Below are 15575 nucleotides of genomic sequence, written 5' to 3' on the forward strand. Positions count from 1 at the left end.
ATCAGTGTATGTAGTACTAGATCGTATTTCTTTGTAAAGATAATTTTTTTAGAAGATTTTTATCGAGTCTCATGTGAGTTGTCAATTTATCGTATCTTGTTATTGTTTTGTTAAATTGAGAGCTGACTATAGATCAAGGAGGATACGGGGTTAGGAGAAGTGGAAATGTTTGTGATAGAGACATGTCATCAAGCAACTGTGCCAATAATATTGGGATGTTAATTATTATTGTGGACAGTTTATTCGAGGATGATACAAAAAAAGATATACTGGGTTTGAGAGATTAGAAGAAATATATACTGCATAGGAACGTAATAGTTGCTCCCATCTAATCCAACGAGGGGGCCATTTGCTTCGCAATATAAGTTTTCCAGGATCTAGGATACAGGACTAGATCGGAAAGCGCCCATCCAAATACGAAGAGCTGTGTTATGTATCGAATTTACAAAATTTAGATGTATTTCAGAAGCAAAGATATATATCTAAGAACCAGTTTGAAACGAACAACAGATCTATATATTTTAAGAAGGAACTTTTCATCTGCACTACCCTAAGCTGGATGGTTCTTTTATATATAGATGTAGGAAATATAGTCGGGTCCAGAAGGAATGTTCTTAGAAATTTTAATGGCTCAAGTAAGTTCTACGAAAGAGAATGGCGAATTCAGATGTGTAATAATGTAATATCCTTAGCTGTTTTGGAAGAACATGGTGAAGTCGTGTTGACCAATGGTTCAAGTAACGAAGAATTTAAGTCCCTTTTAAATTTTGTATCTGAATGTTTTGCCAGGGTTTTGCCAATTTATTGTTCATTATTTTAATGAATACCAATTTCGAACTTTACAATCTGTTATTGTATGTACCTATATTTTATATTTTTAGGAAAAATAATTACATATTGTCACAGAACAACTGCAGTACGAATATTTCACACAAAAACTAAAATAAATTTGATATATGCTTGCAACGCATTTGTTTGTATTAGTATTTTGAGGCCAAAACTGATGTTTTTGTTGCCAAACGCCATTTTTTAGAGTTCAAATTTTATAATCTGATTAATCCATTAACGCACAGTGCGTGCAATGTAAAAGGAATATAAAAAAAATTACTATAAGGTCAATGCAATTAAAAGAATATGGGTATGTTAATACTAGACACTATAAGTTTGTCATATACTAGGTCTTTCTAAAAATTATTTTTTAAACCTACCAGGATTAACACACGGATTTGTTATGTCACCGACACTGTTCAATGGCTACACCGAACCAGTTTTTTTGAGAAAGTGTTAAAGAACGATCGCGAAGATGTTAAAAACGGTGGTGGTAAAATTATTAATAACATCAGACGACACCGTCATAATGCCAGAGAGCCTAGAAGACCATCAAACTCTGTTTGAAAGCTGTAAACAACGAATGTACCTACTGCAAAGAGCTTAACAATCAACGCAAAGAAAACAAAATGGATGGTGGCCGGAAAAAGTAATTATAGAAGATTCGGTACTAAACGCATACGCACACGTATGCGCACATACACACGCATGCGCATGCGAACACGCAACGCGCATACATACGCACAAACGCACAGCCCCACACACACGAGTACATTTTTTAATAACTTTTCTGTGCATACAATGTTTTCATGAGCGAACCCTATTCACTAGAAATTTAGTGTTACTCATACGTTTCTTATTTTCAGAAACACAGCAATAATCCTAACATAAAAAATTATTTGAACATGGAAGCCGTAAAATCCGTTTCTAGGCGAAGTTTTTCTAGAAATAAGCAGCGCCATTTTTGTCATAAATTTAGCTAAATACCTACCTAATGGAAATTGTTGAGGTTGTTAATAGCACAGGTTTCCGAGTAAGGGTAACTATCAGCACAAATGGCAATGTTGTGTCTTTCTTAGCTTATGTTAAGCCAATAAAATCTAATTAGTGCGTAAAATGGAGGCAATAAGTACGTGAAAGCTAATGTGGAAAGGATGCTGATCCAATGACGTACTTTAAAAATTTTAAAGGGTTTGTCTAAAAATTTTATTGGTTCGCAGAAATATGTTTATTTTACCAGACGGTACCAGCTATCAACAAACGACGAGCTAACTATAAGCAATGAACAAAAGTACGTTTTAACGATCAGCTGCCAGAGAAAATTGAAATCAGACGTGTAGTGAGACAAGGATGCGTGTTGTCGCCAATTCTTTTTAATGCCTACTCGGAAGAGATCTTGAAAAAAGCTCTTGGCGGTGAAACAGCAGGAATAAAGGTAAATGGAGTACCCATTAACAAGACACTCTCATAAATGGAGTACCCATTACATATACGGATGACACTGTCATTTTAGCTGAAAATATTGGGGATCTTCAGAGGCTGTTGACCAGAATAGCAGAGTTTGGACAAGAATACGGGCTAACATTGAACGTCAAGAAGACAAAGTTTATAAGAATATCGAAAACTCAAAGAAATAACGAAAATCTCTTCACAAACCGATCCACTAAAAAGAGGTTTTGAGAAAGATGAATAAAGAAATGGAAATCTTAAATACCATCAAAGCAAGAAGACTGGAATATCTCGGACATATAACACGTGGAAAGAGATACAACTTACTCCATTTGATTATGAAGGGTAAGATTTTAGGAAAGAGAAGCATAGGGAGACGCAGAATATTGTGGCTGCGCAACCTAAGGGAATGGTGCGGATGTATTTACATCAAATGAAATTTTCAGAGCAGCCGTCTCTAAAATTCAAATATCTATAATGATTGCCGACCTCCGTCGAGGAGATGGTACTTAAAGAAGAAGACCAGCTAACAAACAACAAATCCTCTATGGGTGATAAAATAACTCTGGAACTCAGAACATGGCGAAGAAAGGAACAGAAAAAGCAAATGTCAGATGAATAGACCTCAAGCTCAGGAGCAACATTACTGGAGAATATAACGCCAGCGTGGGTAGCTGCATAGTAGCTGTCAGCAAGGGAGTTTTATCTATTTTCCTATGGAACATGGTCTTGGAAGGAAGAAGTCAACCATACAAAAACACCAATCATAGCAAGGAGCTAGAAAAATGTATGGCATATCTGTAACAGAGGAAGATAAAGAGATTTACAAGGTATCAAATAAAGAAGCAAAGCGCGGTATAGTTACTGCTAAGGAAAGATTGTCCTGCACGGTACGAAGTCGCACGAAGCTGTACAAAGGGTTGGAAATACCTGATATGATGAAAATGTCATACAATTTTGCTAAACCAATGGAAAAGTCATCAAAGGACATAACTAATGTACGACAGATTAATATTGCGAGTGGAAGAGTGTTAAAAACCGATGTTAAGATACAGCAAATATGGTATAAGTAATATAGAAATTTGCTAAACAAAGAACATCAGAGGAAAACAGAGGATGCGGGATCCCAAATGAGAATGTTATACCGGAAATAGCGACAGACAAGGTTCTCAAGGCGTTAAATAGAATGAAGAATGGTAAGGCAGTAGGATGTGATGGAATACCTTTGGAGATTTTAAATGCCAAGGATAGGACGGAGATGATGTTTTGTCGCAATTGATCAGTAGGTCATATGAGGAAGAAAGGATATCCAATGCATGGAGAGAGAGTGTGATGGTATCATTATATAAAGATAAAGGGGACCTTCAGGATTATAAGAAATAAAGAGAAATAAAATTGTACACAATGTCGTACTCATTGAAAATTTGGACGAGAACTGTAGAGCGAAAAATAGAGACATCGGCAGGAGAAGAACAGTTTGGGTCTAGCCTGAAAGAAGGACAACAGGTGCCTTCTTTGCTTTAAGACAGTTGATAGAGAAATACGATGTGAAGAGAGCTATATTTGGTATTTATAGATCTTGAGAAGGGACCGGTGTCGGATTGACCGAAAGTTTTCCACTGACGGTTGATTTGCACTGAGGCTCTTCACCTATTTAATATTGTTATGAATGTACCTAGTTGTTGTTCGGCCATCTTGTTGCATGGCTGTTGTAGCTCAGCGGCAATATACTGACTTCACAAGCCAAAGCGCATGAGTTCGCATCTCAGCACCAACATTTTCATTTCTAAAAATAATAGGAGCCGTTCCATTACCAACAAAATACAAGCTGTAGGCGAAGGTCGGGGAAAGGCTGACAGGAAAGATATAAAAGAATGTTGTGAGACCTGTGTTAGTGAACGGCGGTGAAGTGTGGCCTATAATAAAGAAGAGGTAGAGAAAAATCGAGGAGAAGGTGGAAGGACTGTGTGGCACGGGACTTGAGAAAGGAAGGTTTAGGTGAAGGAGACACTCAAAAAAATTTAGTTCGTAATATTGATTAACAGTGATTATTGAATAGTATTTCGTTGTAACAACAATTTAATTTTTTGTTTCAACGAACTTTTAGACATTGATCAATGTATTTTGTTATTGTCACAATGATTGAATAATAATTGAAAAAAAACTAGAGTCCATTAATCAATAACACTCAATTTATTCAGACAATAAGTTAGTTTCGTATATTTAATAAATAATGTTAATTCTGGCAGCAAAGCACTTTCTTGATTTCCTAGATTATAAGCAATTACCTTGGTTTATCGTGACAACGTACAGATTTCATTAAAACAATGTACAAATGTTGTTAATACACATAGAGTAATATTTGATTATTCCATAGATGTAAACTTATTGTTGCGACAACGAATGCATTAATCAATCTACTACTGCGTTTAATAACCACAATCAATGCGTTCATGGTAACAATAAACGAAGTTGTTGAAACAATAAACGTTTTGCTTGACCATTTGAAATGTAACTGCTTTTTCTTATCCTTCTTTGCTTAAACAATGCTGTTACACCTCTGCTGAAGTGCCGAATAATTTCATTTTGTTTCCAAGTGTAGTCCGTACTGGAAGGAAGTTTTCGTGTGTCTATTATCGTATTCCTTTTTTCCCAATCCTGAGAAAACTATTTAGTATTTTTGAAAAATTTAAACGCAAAATAAAATATTACAGTGTTATCGAGGGTCTGAAGTCCCTGAGAACTTCTATAATGATTATTTTAATAAGTCACAGGGGGGAAAATGAGAAAATTTAGTATGATTTTTAGTTTCAAATATAAGTTTAAATATAAATCATAATTATAAATTTTATAATTTCAGTTTATTCTAAGTGACTTTCAGCCCTCGGTAATAATGTAGTCTTTTATTCTGCTTTTAAATTTTTCAAAAATACTTATTAGTTATCTCAGGATTCAAAAAAGAATGAATGCGTTTGATTATTTTAAAAATTAACCTGTCCAAGCATTTTGATTATGTGCTAAAAATAAATAAGTTAATAAGGGGGCAACACTTTTTCCAGCGCACTGTATAGTAAAATCATATGAGAAATCACACCGTGTAAAGTCCATTAGGTTTAGGACAAAAAGGGGGATTTGCAAAATTATTATTAATCAACTAATATCATATAATGAGCTACTGCATTCAGTAATTATTAATATAAAATACGTTCATAGTAGGAATGAACGAAACTGATTGTAGGAGTGAATAGAATTGCTTGTAAGAATAACCGTATTTATTGTGGGAATGAACGGAATTAATTGTAAGAATAAACGGAAATAATTGTAGAAATAAACGAAATACGTTAGGAAAAATAACACTGTATTGACACAACGAAGAGTCTTCGTCAGTCAATTAACGACGTTGTTGTTTCAATGAATAGTGTTCGTTGGCCCGGTGTACAGTGTTCGTAATATTAATAAATAGATGTTCATCTATTCAATAAACGTAATATATTGGATCAACTAACGAAAATAATGAATTGAGGAACATCGCTTTTTTGTTCCAATAAAACCAAGAATTGGACAAATTTTAAGTATTGCTTTTGTTGTCTGAAATAACATTTTTATTAATATTACGTACCTTTTTCGTTGAGTGGACAAAATGGACCGAAATAAGTGGAGAAGAAAAATAAGGAGCAGCGAGCGCTGAAAAAGGAAAAGTTGACGAGGAAGAAGAGGAAGCTTGTTCACAAGCTTCTTTAGTTGTGATCATTGGTAGACACTTTTTCGGGAGTAATCTTAAGGGGAGGGGTATGGTTTGAAATCAACATATCAAGCACATCTTTGTGATTTTTTTTCGAAGCTATGGTACAATTACTTTATTTTTAAATTAAATAATCATATTAAGTACGATTCAGAGAATATTTAGAAAATAATTCAATCCAAAATATTGAAAAGTAAGCCATTGGTGACAAATTTTGACAGGCAGCTCACAAAAAAATTGATTTTTTGGTGGACATCAGAATTCGTCACTAGATCATACGAAACAAAAAATTCAAAAAGATTTAATTAGCTTATGAGTTTCACGAGGTCACAACGTCGAGTTTTTTTATTTCTAATGATTTTGGATTTTTGGTACCACTCAGAAAACAAAAAACTGAAATTTTTGGTAAAAATTTTGTGAAAATCAACAGATTTATTATTGTTAAACAAAAAATAAGCAAAAAAAGAAAAATACCTCATGAGTTACCTCATGAAATGTCTTAAGAAAATCTGTGCAAAATATCAGGTAGATCGGCCGAGTAGTTTTTCAGTTATAATGTCCACCGCATTTGAAAAAGCAGATTTGAGAAAAATGCGTTTAAAGTTTTGACAACTGCATCTTCATCTACTTATTTGTCTGCTAAATCGTAAAGTGATGCACATTGGAATATGTTTTTTGAATCGAAGAGTAATCTACAAAAGAGAAGCTGAACAGTTGTTTAACGTTTCTCACTACGCTCAAGCGTGCTGGCGCGAAATCACGGCAAAGCGAGTCGAAGGTAGAGATATTCAACACGCTGTATCTCTGGTAATTTTACTCCGATTATTTTGAAAGTTTCAGAGAGTATTTTTGAAAATATGCACTTTTATTTGAAATAATAAAAAAATTGAATATTTCAAACTATACCCCCCTCCTTAACCAATGTGGATCTCAAAATTGTCCGAATAACATTTTTTTTCAACTTTAGCATAATAGTAATATACTATGATGTTAGCTAACCAAATACCATATTCCAGCATCAACCGCCATATTCACTTGCTTATTTTATGCTTTATCTTCTTCTTCTTTAAGTGCCATTTCCGCGATGAAGTTCGACAATCATCATAGCTTCGGACTTAAAGATGGATACTCTAAAGATTTATTTGATGTACAACCATACGATATTCCGCGTCTCCCTATGCTTCTATTTCCTTGAATCTTTCCCTACATAATCAACTGGAGCAAGTTGTATCTCTCTCCAAGCGTAATATATCCGAGATATTCTAATTTTCTTGTTTTCATGATATTTAAGATTTCAATTTTCTTTATTCATCTTTCTCAGAACCTCTTTATTTGTGACGTGTTCTGTCCACGATATTTTCAGAATTCTTCTTTACACCCAGACCTCGAATGATTATAACGAGCGATCCACAATTATTGGGATCAAAGCTAGCCGTGCAAAAAATTACGTATGTCTTGTTTTAATCTGAATTTATATCATTGGTTTATCAATTAATTTTGATTAACATTATAAAACATAAAAAATCAGTCAAAACTTTTAACACAGAACTTAAAAAAAATAAAAAGAATTAACAAAATTATAAGTAACAATAATAAATAAAGTCAAACAAGATGCTGTATATGTCCACCACCAACATCTCTACATAACCTAACTTTTCGTGTTAAGTTGACGTACACTGCAAAGTTGACGTAAACTGGAAAGTATATCTGAATTAAGAATAGACATGCACTGCATAGCTATCTCTGTCGTTCAGAGCCACCTATGATGACAATAATTTTGGATCACACGTTAGTTTTTTCATTGATGCAGCATGCTTCTATTCCATAAAACAAAGTCGAGAAAACGTAGCACCTAACTCTTAGCTCCAACTTCAAATCTCTTGTGCAGAGCATTTTTCTCATTTTGGTAAATTTTGCTCTAGCCTTTTTTTATTCTGATTTTGATTTCCAGGAAGTAATCACCTGTGGAGTTGATCATTGTTCCAAAGTATGCATATTGGTCAACTCGTTCGACATTGGATCCGTTTATGAACAGATTCTCGTTATTTCTTTGAGTTTTCGATATTCTAAAATTTGTCTTCTTGACATTCATTGTTAGTCTGCATTTTTGTCCAAATTTCGGTATTATAGTTACCAGCCTCTGAAGATCCCCAATATTTTCGGCGAAGATGCCGCATATATCTAATGTGGTTAATGGGAACTCCATGTAGCTTTATTTCAGCTGTTTCCACCCTCATGAGCTTTTTTCAAGATCTCTTCCGAGTAAGCATTAATCAGAATTGGGACAACACTCATCCCTGTCTCATGCTTTATAGTTTTTTATTATTCTTATGCTTTATACATAGTATTTTATTCTTATGCTTTATATTCTTATTTATATCTTATGATTTATAGATTTTTATTATTAAATTGTTGTAATTTTAAATTACAACAGTAATTTGATTAATTCTGTTTTATTGATTACCTATAATAAAGCTTTCGATAAAATACGACATGCACAGTTAATGAATGTCATGAAATTAAAGAATATAGACTACAATGACCTCAGGATCATATCTAATTTATATTATAAGCAGCGAGCAAAAGTACGTGTTAACCAACAGTTGTCAGAGGAAATTGAAATTAGACGTGGGGTGAGACAGGGAGGCGTATTGTCGCCAGTTCTCTTTAATACCTAGTCGGAAGAGATCCTAAAATAAGCTCGTGAGGGCGAAACAGCTGGAATGAAGGTGAACGGAGTTCCCATTAACAACATTAGATATGTGGATGACACTGTCGTCTTAGACGAAAATATTGAAGATCTTCAGAGACTAGTTAACAGAATAGCGACATGTAGCCAATAATACGGTCTAACAATGAACATCAAGAAGACAAAATTTATGAGAATATCTAAAACTCAAAGGAATGACGAGAATCTCCTTATAAACGGAACTTAACAAAATGAGAAAAGTGTTCTGCACAAGAGATCTAAGGTTAGAGCTAAGAGTAAGGTTAGCTAGGTGCTACGTTTTATCGACTCTGTTTTACGGAATGGAAGCTTGGACCTTGAATGCGGCATCAATGAAAAAACTGGAATCATTCGAGATGTGGGTATATAGAAGAATTCTAAAAATATCATGGACATAACACGTCACAAACAAAGAGGTTCTTAGAAAGATGAATAAAGCAATGGAAGTTTTAAATACAATCAAAACCCGAAAATTGGAATATCTCGGACATATTACACGTGGAGAGAGATACAACTTGTTCCAACTCATTATGCTGGGAAAGATTCAAGAAAAAAGAAGCATAGGGAGACGCAGAATATCGTGGCTACAGTACCTGAGAGAATGGTATGGAAGTACATCAAACGAACTTTTCAGAGCAGCCGTCTCCAAAGTCCGAATAGCTATGATGATTGCCGACCTCCGTCGCGGAAATGGCACTTGAAGAAGAAGATTATTAAAAAAAAATTAAATGGATAAAAAACTAAATTAACAATATTCAAGAAAAATAATAAATTAAGTATAAGATCCTTAGATAATATTAAATATCGTAATATTTTAGAAGACAACTTCGAATCTTTCAATTAAATTTTCCAAAAATGTAAGAAGTTGGCAACCCCTTTCTACCCTCTGGCTGGCTGCTTGTCGCAACATGCATTTATTAAACCCAGTCAGAAAAGTTGGCGGAAGGCAAAAGACGTAATGTTGTTAATTAATAGGAAGGAGTTGGGGTTCATGCGGACGGAGCTGAAGCCACTGCCTTTAGCTCTATAACGCTCTCTCCGGGGGGCAATTGTGCACCCGCCAGCCTAAATCAACTATGTAAGTGAATTAAAATATTTATTAAGGAATTCGCATACACACACTTCTCCAGGGGCTGCCGTTAATTAGCACTGTTATCTAAGATATTCCTTGAATAAATCACTTTTACTATCTTTAACACAATCAACTTCAAATAAAGTCGCGGAATGAATTATAGCTGAAGCATGTCCTTCCATTTTATTAGTTATTATTTGTAAAACCATTTTAAAGGGTTTTGTAATTTGAATCTCTAACGTTAAAAATGAGATTTCAAAAATAGTTATGGTTACTCAGTAATTTTTATAACTTTATAGTATATTATGTAATGGCTATTACTCACGACGATGAAGTCTGCGACACGAGCCGAATTACATGCGAGTAGAATATTATACTTTTTCTACGTCCTTCTTTTTTATCAACAGAAAAATTTTTGTACTTGATTGATAAAAATATAACCAAACTAAATTAAGATAATTATTTATGCTTTTTGATTTACTAATCGGACTATTAAAAAAATCACTTTACTTGACATTTCTTTTAAAACTAATTTAAGTGTCGTAAGTTACACCATACATTTTTAATTCATTTAAAAATATTATATTAAAATTTACAAAAACAAAGTAGTTCACCAATAGTATGCGGCTGATTAATTTGTTGCCTACTATTAGGTGTCGTATAATATTGTTACAATAAGGTATATGTGTCTCGACCGTGACGATTATACAGGGTGTCCAGAAACTCTACCGACAAACGAAGACTCATATTTAATATAATATTTTTATATAATATAATAATTTAATATAATTAATTGATATAATTCCTCAGATAATTTTAAGACAATTTAATCAAATTCGCCTTGTCCTAAAATGCTTCCTAAGGGAGCTAGAGCTCTGAAGATGGCGTCTTGTAATTAGTTTTTCTTTAATACCTCCAGAACGCTTCTAGCTAGAAAAACGAAAATTAATACACCTATTTATCTTCTAGAGATAAATCGATTTTATCCATTTAGAATTTCTAGTACCAGTCATAGGCGTCCGTTTTGGTTTGGGCAACGGTTATTTTATTGCATAGCTTTTTTGTCTTTAATTTTTAAGCATTTTTGACACTGGATTATTGAATTGTGAGGTATTCTAATACTAAAAGTTACTTTTGCTTTAAGTCTGTAGGACAAACCGTTTTCTAGAAGAATCGATTTGAATATCTTTAGTTTCTTGATTTTTAAAAAATTTAAATATTATTAAAAAAACGGTATATTTTGCCAACTTAAAGTAAAAGTAACTTTTAGTACTAGAATACCTCATAATTTAATAATCTAGTGTCAAAAATGCTTAAAAATAAAGACAAAAATTTATGCGATACAATAACCGTTGAGCTACCCAAAACGGACGCATATGACCGGTACTAGAAATTCGCAATTAACTGAATTGATTTACCTCTGGAATATAAATCAACGTACCCGTTTTCGTTTTTCGAAATAGTTTTTTTTTTATTTTTTTAAATTCAAAAAACTAACAATTTTCAAATCGATTTTTCTAGAAAACGGTGTATCCTATCGACTTAGAGTAAGAGTACCTTTTAGTACTAGAATACCTTACATTTTAATAATCCAGAATCAAAAATGCCTAAAAATTAAAAACAAAAAAAGTTATGTGATAATATGACTGTTGTCCTACCCAAAACGGACGCCTATGATCGGTATTAGAAATTCAGAATGGATGGAATCGACTTTTCTCTGAAAAAAAAACGCGTACCAATTTTCGTTTTTCTAAATAGGAGCGTTCTGGAGGTATTTAAGAAAAACTAATCACCAGACGCCATCTTCAAATAGCTCTAGCTCCCTTAGGAAGCATTTTCGGACTAAGTGAATTGGGTTAAGTTGTCTTAAAATTATCTGAGGAATTTTCTGTCTTCGTTTGTCGGTAGAGTTTCTGGACACCCTGTATAAACAAATTTAAAGATTACAATGTAATAGCACGCAAGCTTATGTAATGTAATGACAGTCTATTTCGACCTTAATATCTGTCACATATGTCACTAGGCAAGCATTACTTGATCAATTAAACCTGTGCATAATGACTCGTGAGTAATAAACTATTACTCACTGGTAAAGTACTGGATGTTATTATCTACTCAAAAATAGTAAATAATGAGGATGTTATTAAACGGTCGTAGAAATTTTTTTAAGTAAATCTTTAGGGGAGAGTGCTATACCTGGGGTACGCATGTATATTGTTCCACCCATGCTCGCATGTGGCCATATATGTCATTTTGCTGGAGCCTCACTCACGTGCTTTAAAGACACACTACTATAACTGTATACTCTATATTCTCGCACTATAAACGTAGCGTAAGGATTATAAATAAACTTTTGTAATTTTCTAGTTGAATCGTAAGTATACATTAAGTTTTGTTCTCATCTATTTTACAACATGAATTGAGAACCTTGAATTGTCCATGTCTGTCTATGCGCCTGTCCCTAAACACTACTCCTCCGTTTTTAAAACAGATAAGAGTGACAAATGAGGTGTCGAACGAGAACTTATAATCCAATGATGATAATAAAGGCGAGAAATTTGACCTCGGACTTCCACTTTCAGAGCTACCGGAAATATTGTTTTAAAATTGCCAAAGTAGTACGAGCGATATATTATTCGACGCGCCTCGAGGTCTCTGACAGAGGTGTATCTTATCTCCACTCGTCTTCAATATTTACTCTGAGGGAATATCTATGAAAAATACAACAGAGGGCATAATAATAAACAATGAGTTAATGAAAAACATCAGATATGTTGAAACACGGTGATCCTGGTCAGTAACGTGGATGAAATACAACAGACAATGTTCAAGAAAACAAAATGGGTGATGATAAGCAAAAGCAACCATCTGCTCGATAGTTACGGATAAACAACATACTAACTGTCATGTAAAATCTTATGTATACCAACGTAAATGCAAAATGGGAACAGGCCACAGAAATAAGGGCGAGAATAGAAAGAGGTAGAGCAGCATTTAATAATATGAAAAAGCTTCTGGTTCGTGGGACATGGCAATTTCTGAGAGAAATTCCCATGTCAAAAAATAACTTCGAAATAGAACTGAACATCATTAAACAAATAGCAGTAAACAATGGCTATAACGAACAAACAATTAATAAAATTTTAAACCAAAAACTGCATAAGAAAGCCCTGAAATTAGTCTATCCACCACCACAGAAAGAACCCAGTACCTTCTGATCTATCACATATACTGGCAAGATAATAACAAAAATAGCCAGACACATAAAAAGAAAGGAATAACACCACCTTTCAGAATTAACAACAATTTAAGCAAATATATTAAGAACAATAAGAGCCGAAAGAGAAAACAACTACAGAGTGGTGCTTACAAACTAACTTGTGGTGACTGTCCGAAAACTTACATCGGTCAAACTGGCAGAACCTTTGACAAACGGACAGCAGAACACAAAAGGGCTTTCAACAATAGAAAAACAGACACTTCAACATACGCACTTCACCTTCTAGATCATAATCATTCTTAAAATAAAGGCCTCAAACTATTTTTATTAGAATCTATGGAAATTAATAAATTGAAAAATAGAGATATAATTCTGAATGACCAAATGGACAAACCCATACTAATCTAAATCACTTGAGAAAGACACTCCCGAAACAGCTTTAGTCACATAGTTTTAATAAATTTTGTGGAAGTATAGAAAACAAACGTTTTCAATGTTTTATTGTTAGATAAAATGAACTTCCATCAAGTAACGGTCGAATCCATCAATGTTTTTCAACCTTTCTGATTTCGCGACCCCTTTACAGGTTGAAATATTCTGGCGACCCCCTGGTGTCATAGAAAACCAAAGAAATAAATAAATTAAAACTACATAAGTTAGGTAACAACTTTTTTCCTATTTTGATACATTTATCTTTTATTCACGTGGGCCAACAATTAAAGAACAGCCAACATTTTGCTTTGGAGTTTGACGAATCTATAATTAATGTTTCCGAGTTTGTAGTATTTATGGGCTTTGAGCAGATGACAGTATCATGGAAGAAATTTTATTTTGCAAAGCACTTCCTGCAAACACTACTGGCCAGTGTTTGTACGATATGTTTTTAGAAAGCAGTTGCGACTACAATATTGATTGGAAAAATGTATCGCTATTCGTAGCGATGGCGCTAAAGCTATGACTGGCAAAAATAGCGGACTCATTGCAAAATAAAAACGACAATGCCAAACATATGCTGGACACACTGTTTTCTTCATCGACAGGCTCAAGCTTCTAAGGTAGTATCTTTTGATTTAAATGACGTGCTCAAAGATCTAATAAAATTTTTAAATCCTATCAAAGGTAACCCTTTGCAAACCCGGCTATTCAGAACATTAACAATTCACAACTGAGAGCTGAAATGTTCTTACAAGATGTAAAATCTAAATATGCTTATCGTTTTTCTGACCCTATTTGCTGTTGAAATTAGCATTTTGGCAGATCTTTTTGACCATCTTAACAATTTGAACAAGAACCTTCAAGGAAGAAAAGAGAATATTTTAACAGCTAAAGGTAAAGTAAAAGCATCTCACGCAAAACTTCGTTTGTGATCAACCTCTCTGCAAAACAAAATGACTCTTTTCCATTTGTTCCGAATTTCAGAAGATTGATGAAGATAATGCAAGAGAAAAAAGTTTTCCAGTACCGGCTCACATTCCTTTCATCATTCGGAGCTTGCACAATTTACAAGAGCAACTTTTGACATACTTTCTAGACTTGCACTCTGAAGCTGACAATGGGTGTAGATGGATTTTAAACTCTTTATGTGGACAAATCAATAGATTTGGCTGATGTCACCAAAAAAATGAAAGAATGGCTTCTGTATTTAGCTGCCGATGACATGCTTAAATGGAATTTTATTCGCAAAGTGTCGACGTACTTTGGATGAAAAGAAAACACCAATATCCAGAGCTAGCAAGGGAACCCCTTAAATTATTAGTGTGATTCGCCACTTCATACTTGTGTGAACTGACATTTTCTTCAATGGTAGACATTAAAATTAAAAAGAGAAATATACTGCAATTATAAAATGATTTGATTATTAGCCTTTTAAAAATAGCACCACAATTTGATAAACTTTCGAAAAACAAACAAGCACATCCTTCCTACTACAATTTTGTTTTAAGAGCCTCAATTTTTTCTTTCAGCGACCCCCGAGAACGGCTTCGCGACCCCCCCGGGGGTCGCGACCCACATATTGAAAAACACTGCTGTAGAAAGTGAGTTTCTCAATTTAAACGTGGTCGTTCAAGCCTTGAAGACGATCCACGTCAAAGACGCACAAAAACATCAAGACCACCAGAAATCTTAGAAAAAACACAGGATATGGTATTGGAAACTCGTCGAGTAACTGAAAATGAGTTAGTAGAATCCCTAGGCATCTGATTCAACAACATAAGCAATATTTTGGCCGAAGTATAGGGTTTCAAAAAGCTGTGGTCACAATGGGTGCCGCATTTGCTGACAACGGACCACAGACACATTCGAATGCGAATTTCTCAGCAATATTTAGGGCGTTTTCGAAAGTATAAAGTAGATTTTGTGCGTCGATTCATCACAGTGGATGAGAATTGGTCTATCACCATGATCCTGAATCAAAACAAAAGGTTAAAAAGTGGTAGAATCTGGTTTTTCGGCTCCAAAACGAGTTTGAGTCCAGAAATCGACCAAGAAGATTTTAGCATCAATTTTGGGATGTGAGAGGAATTTCTTTGTGGAT

This window comes from Diabrotica virgifera, chromosome 10 (genome assembly GCF_917563875.1).
Source record: "Diabrotica virgifera virgifera chromosome 10, PGI_DIABVI_V3a".
Lineage (NCBI taxonomy): Eukaryota > Metazoa > Arthropoda > Insecta > Coleoptera > Chrysomelidae > Diabrotica > Diabrotica virgifera.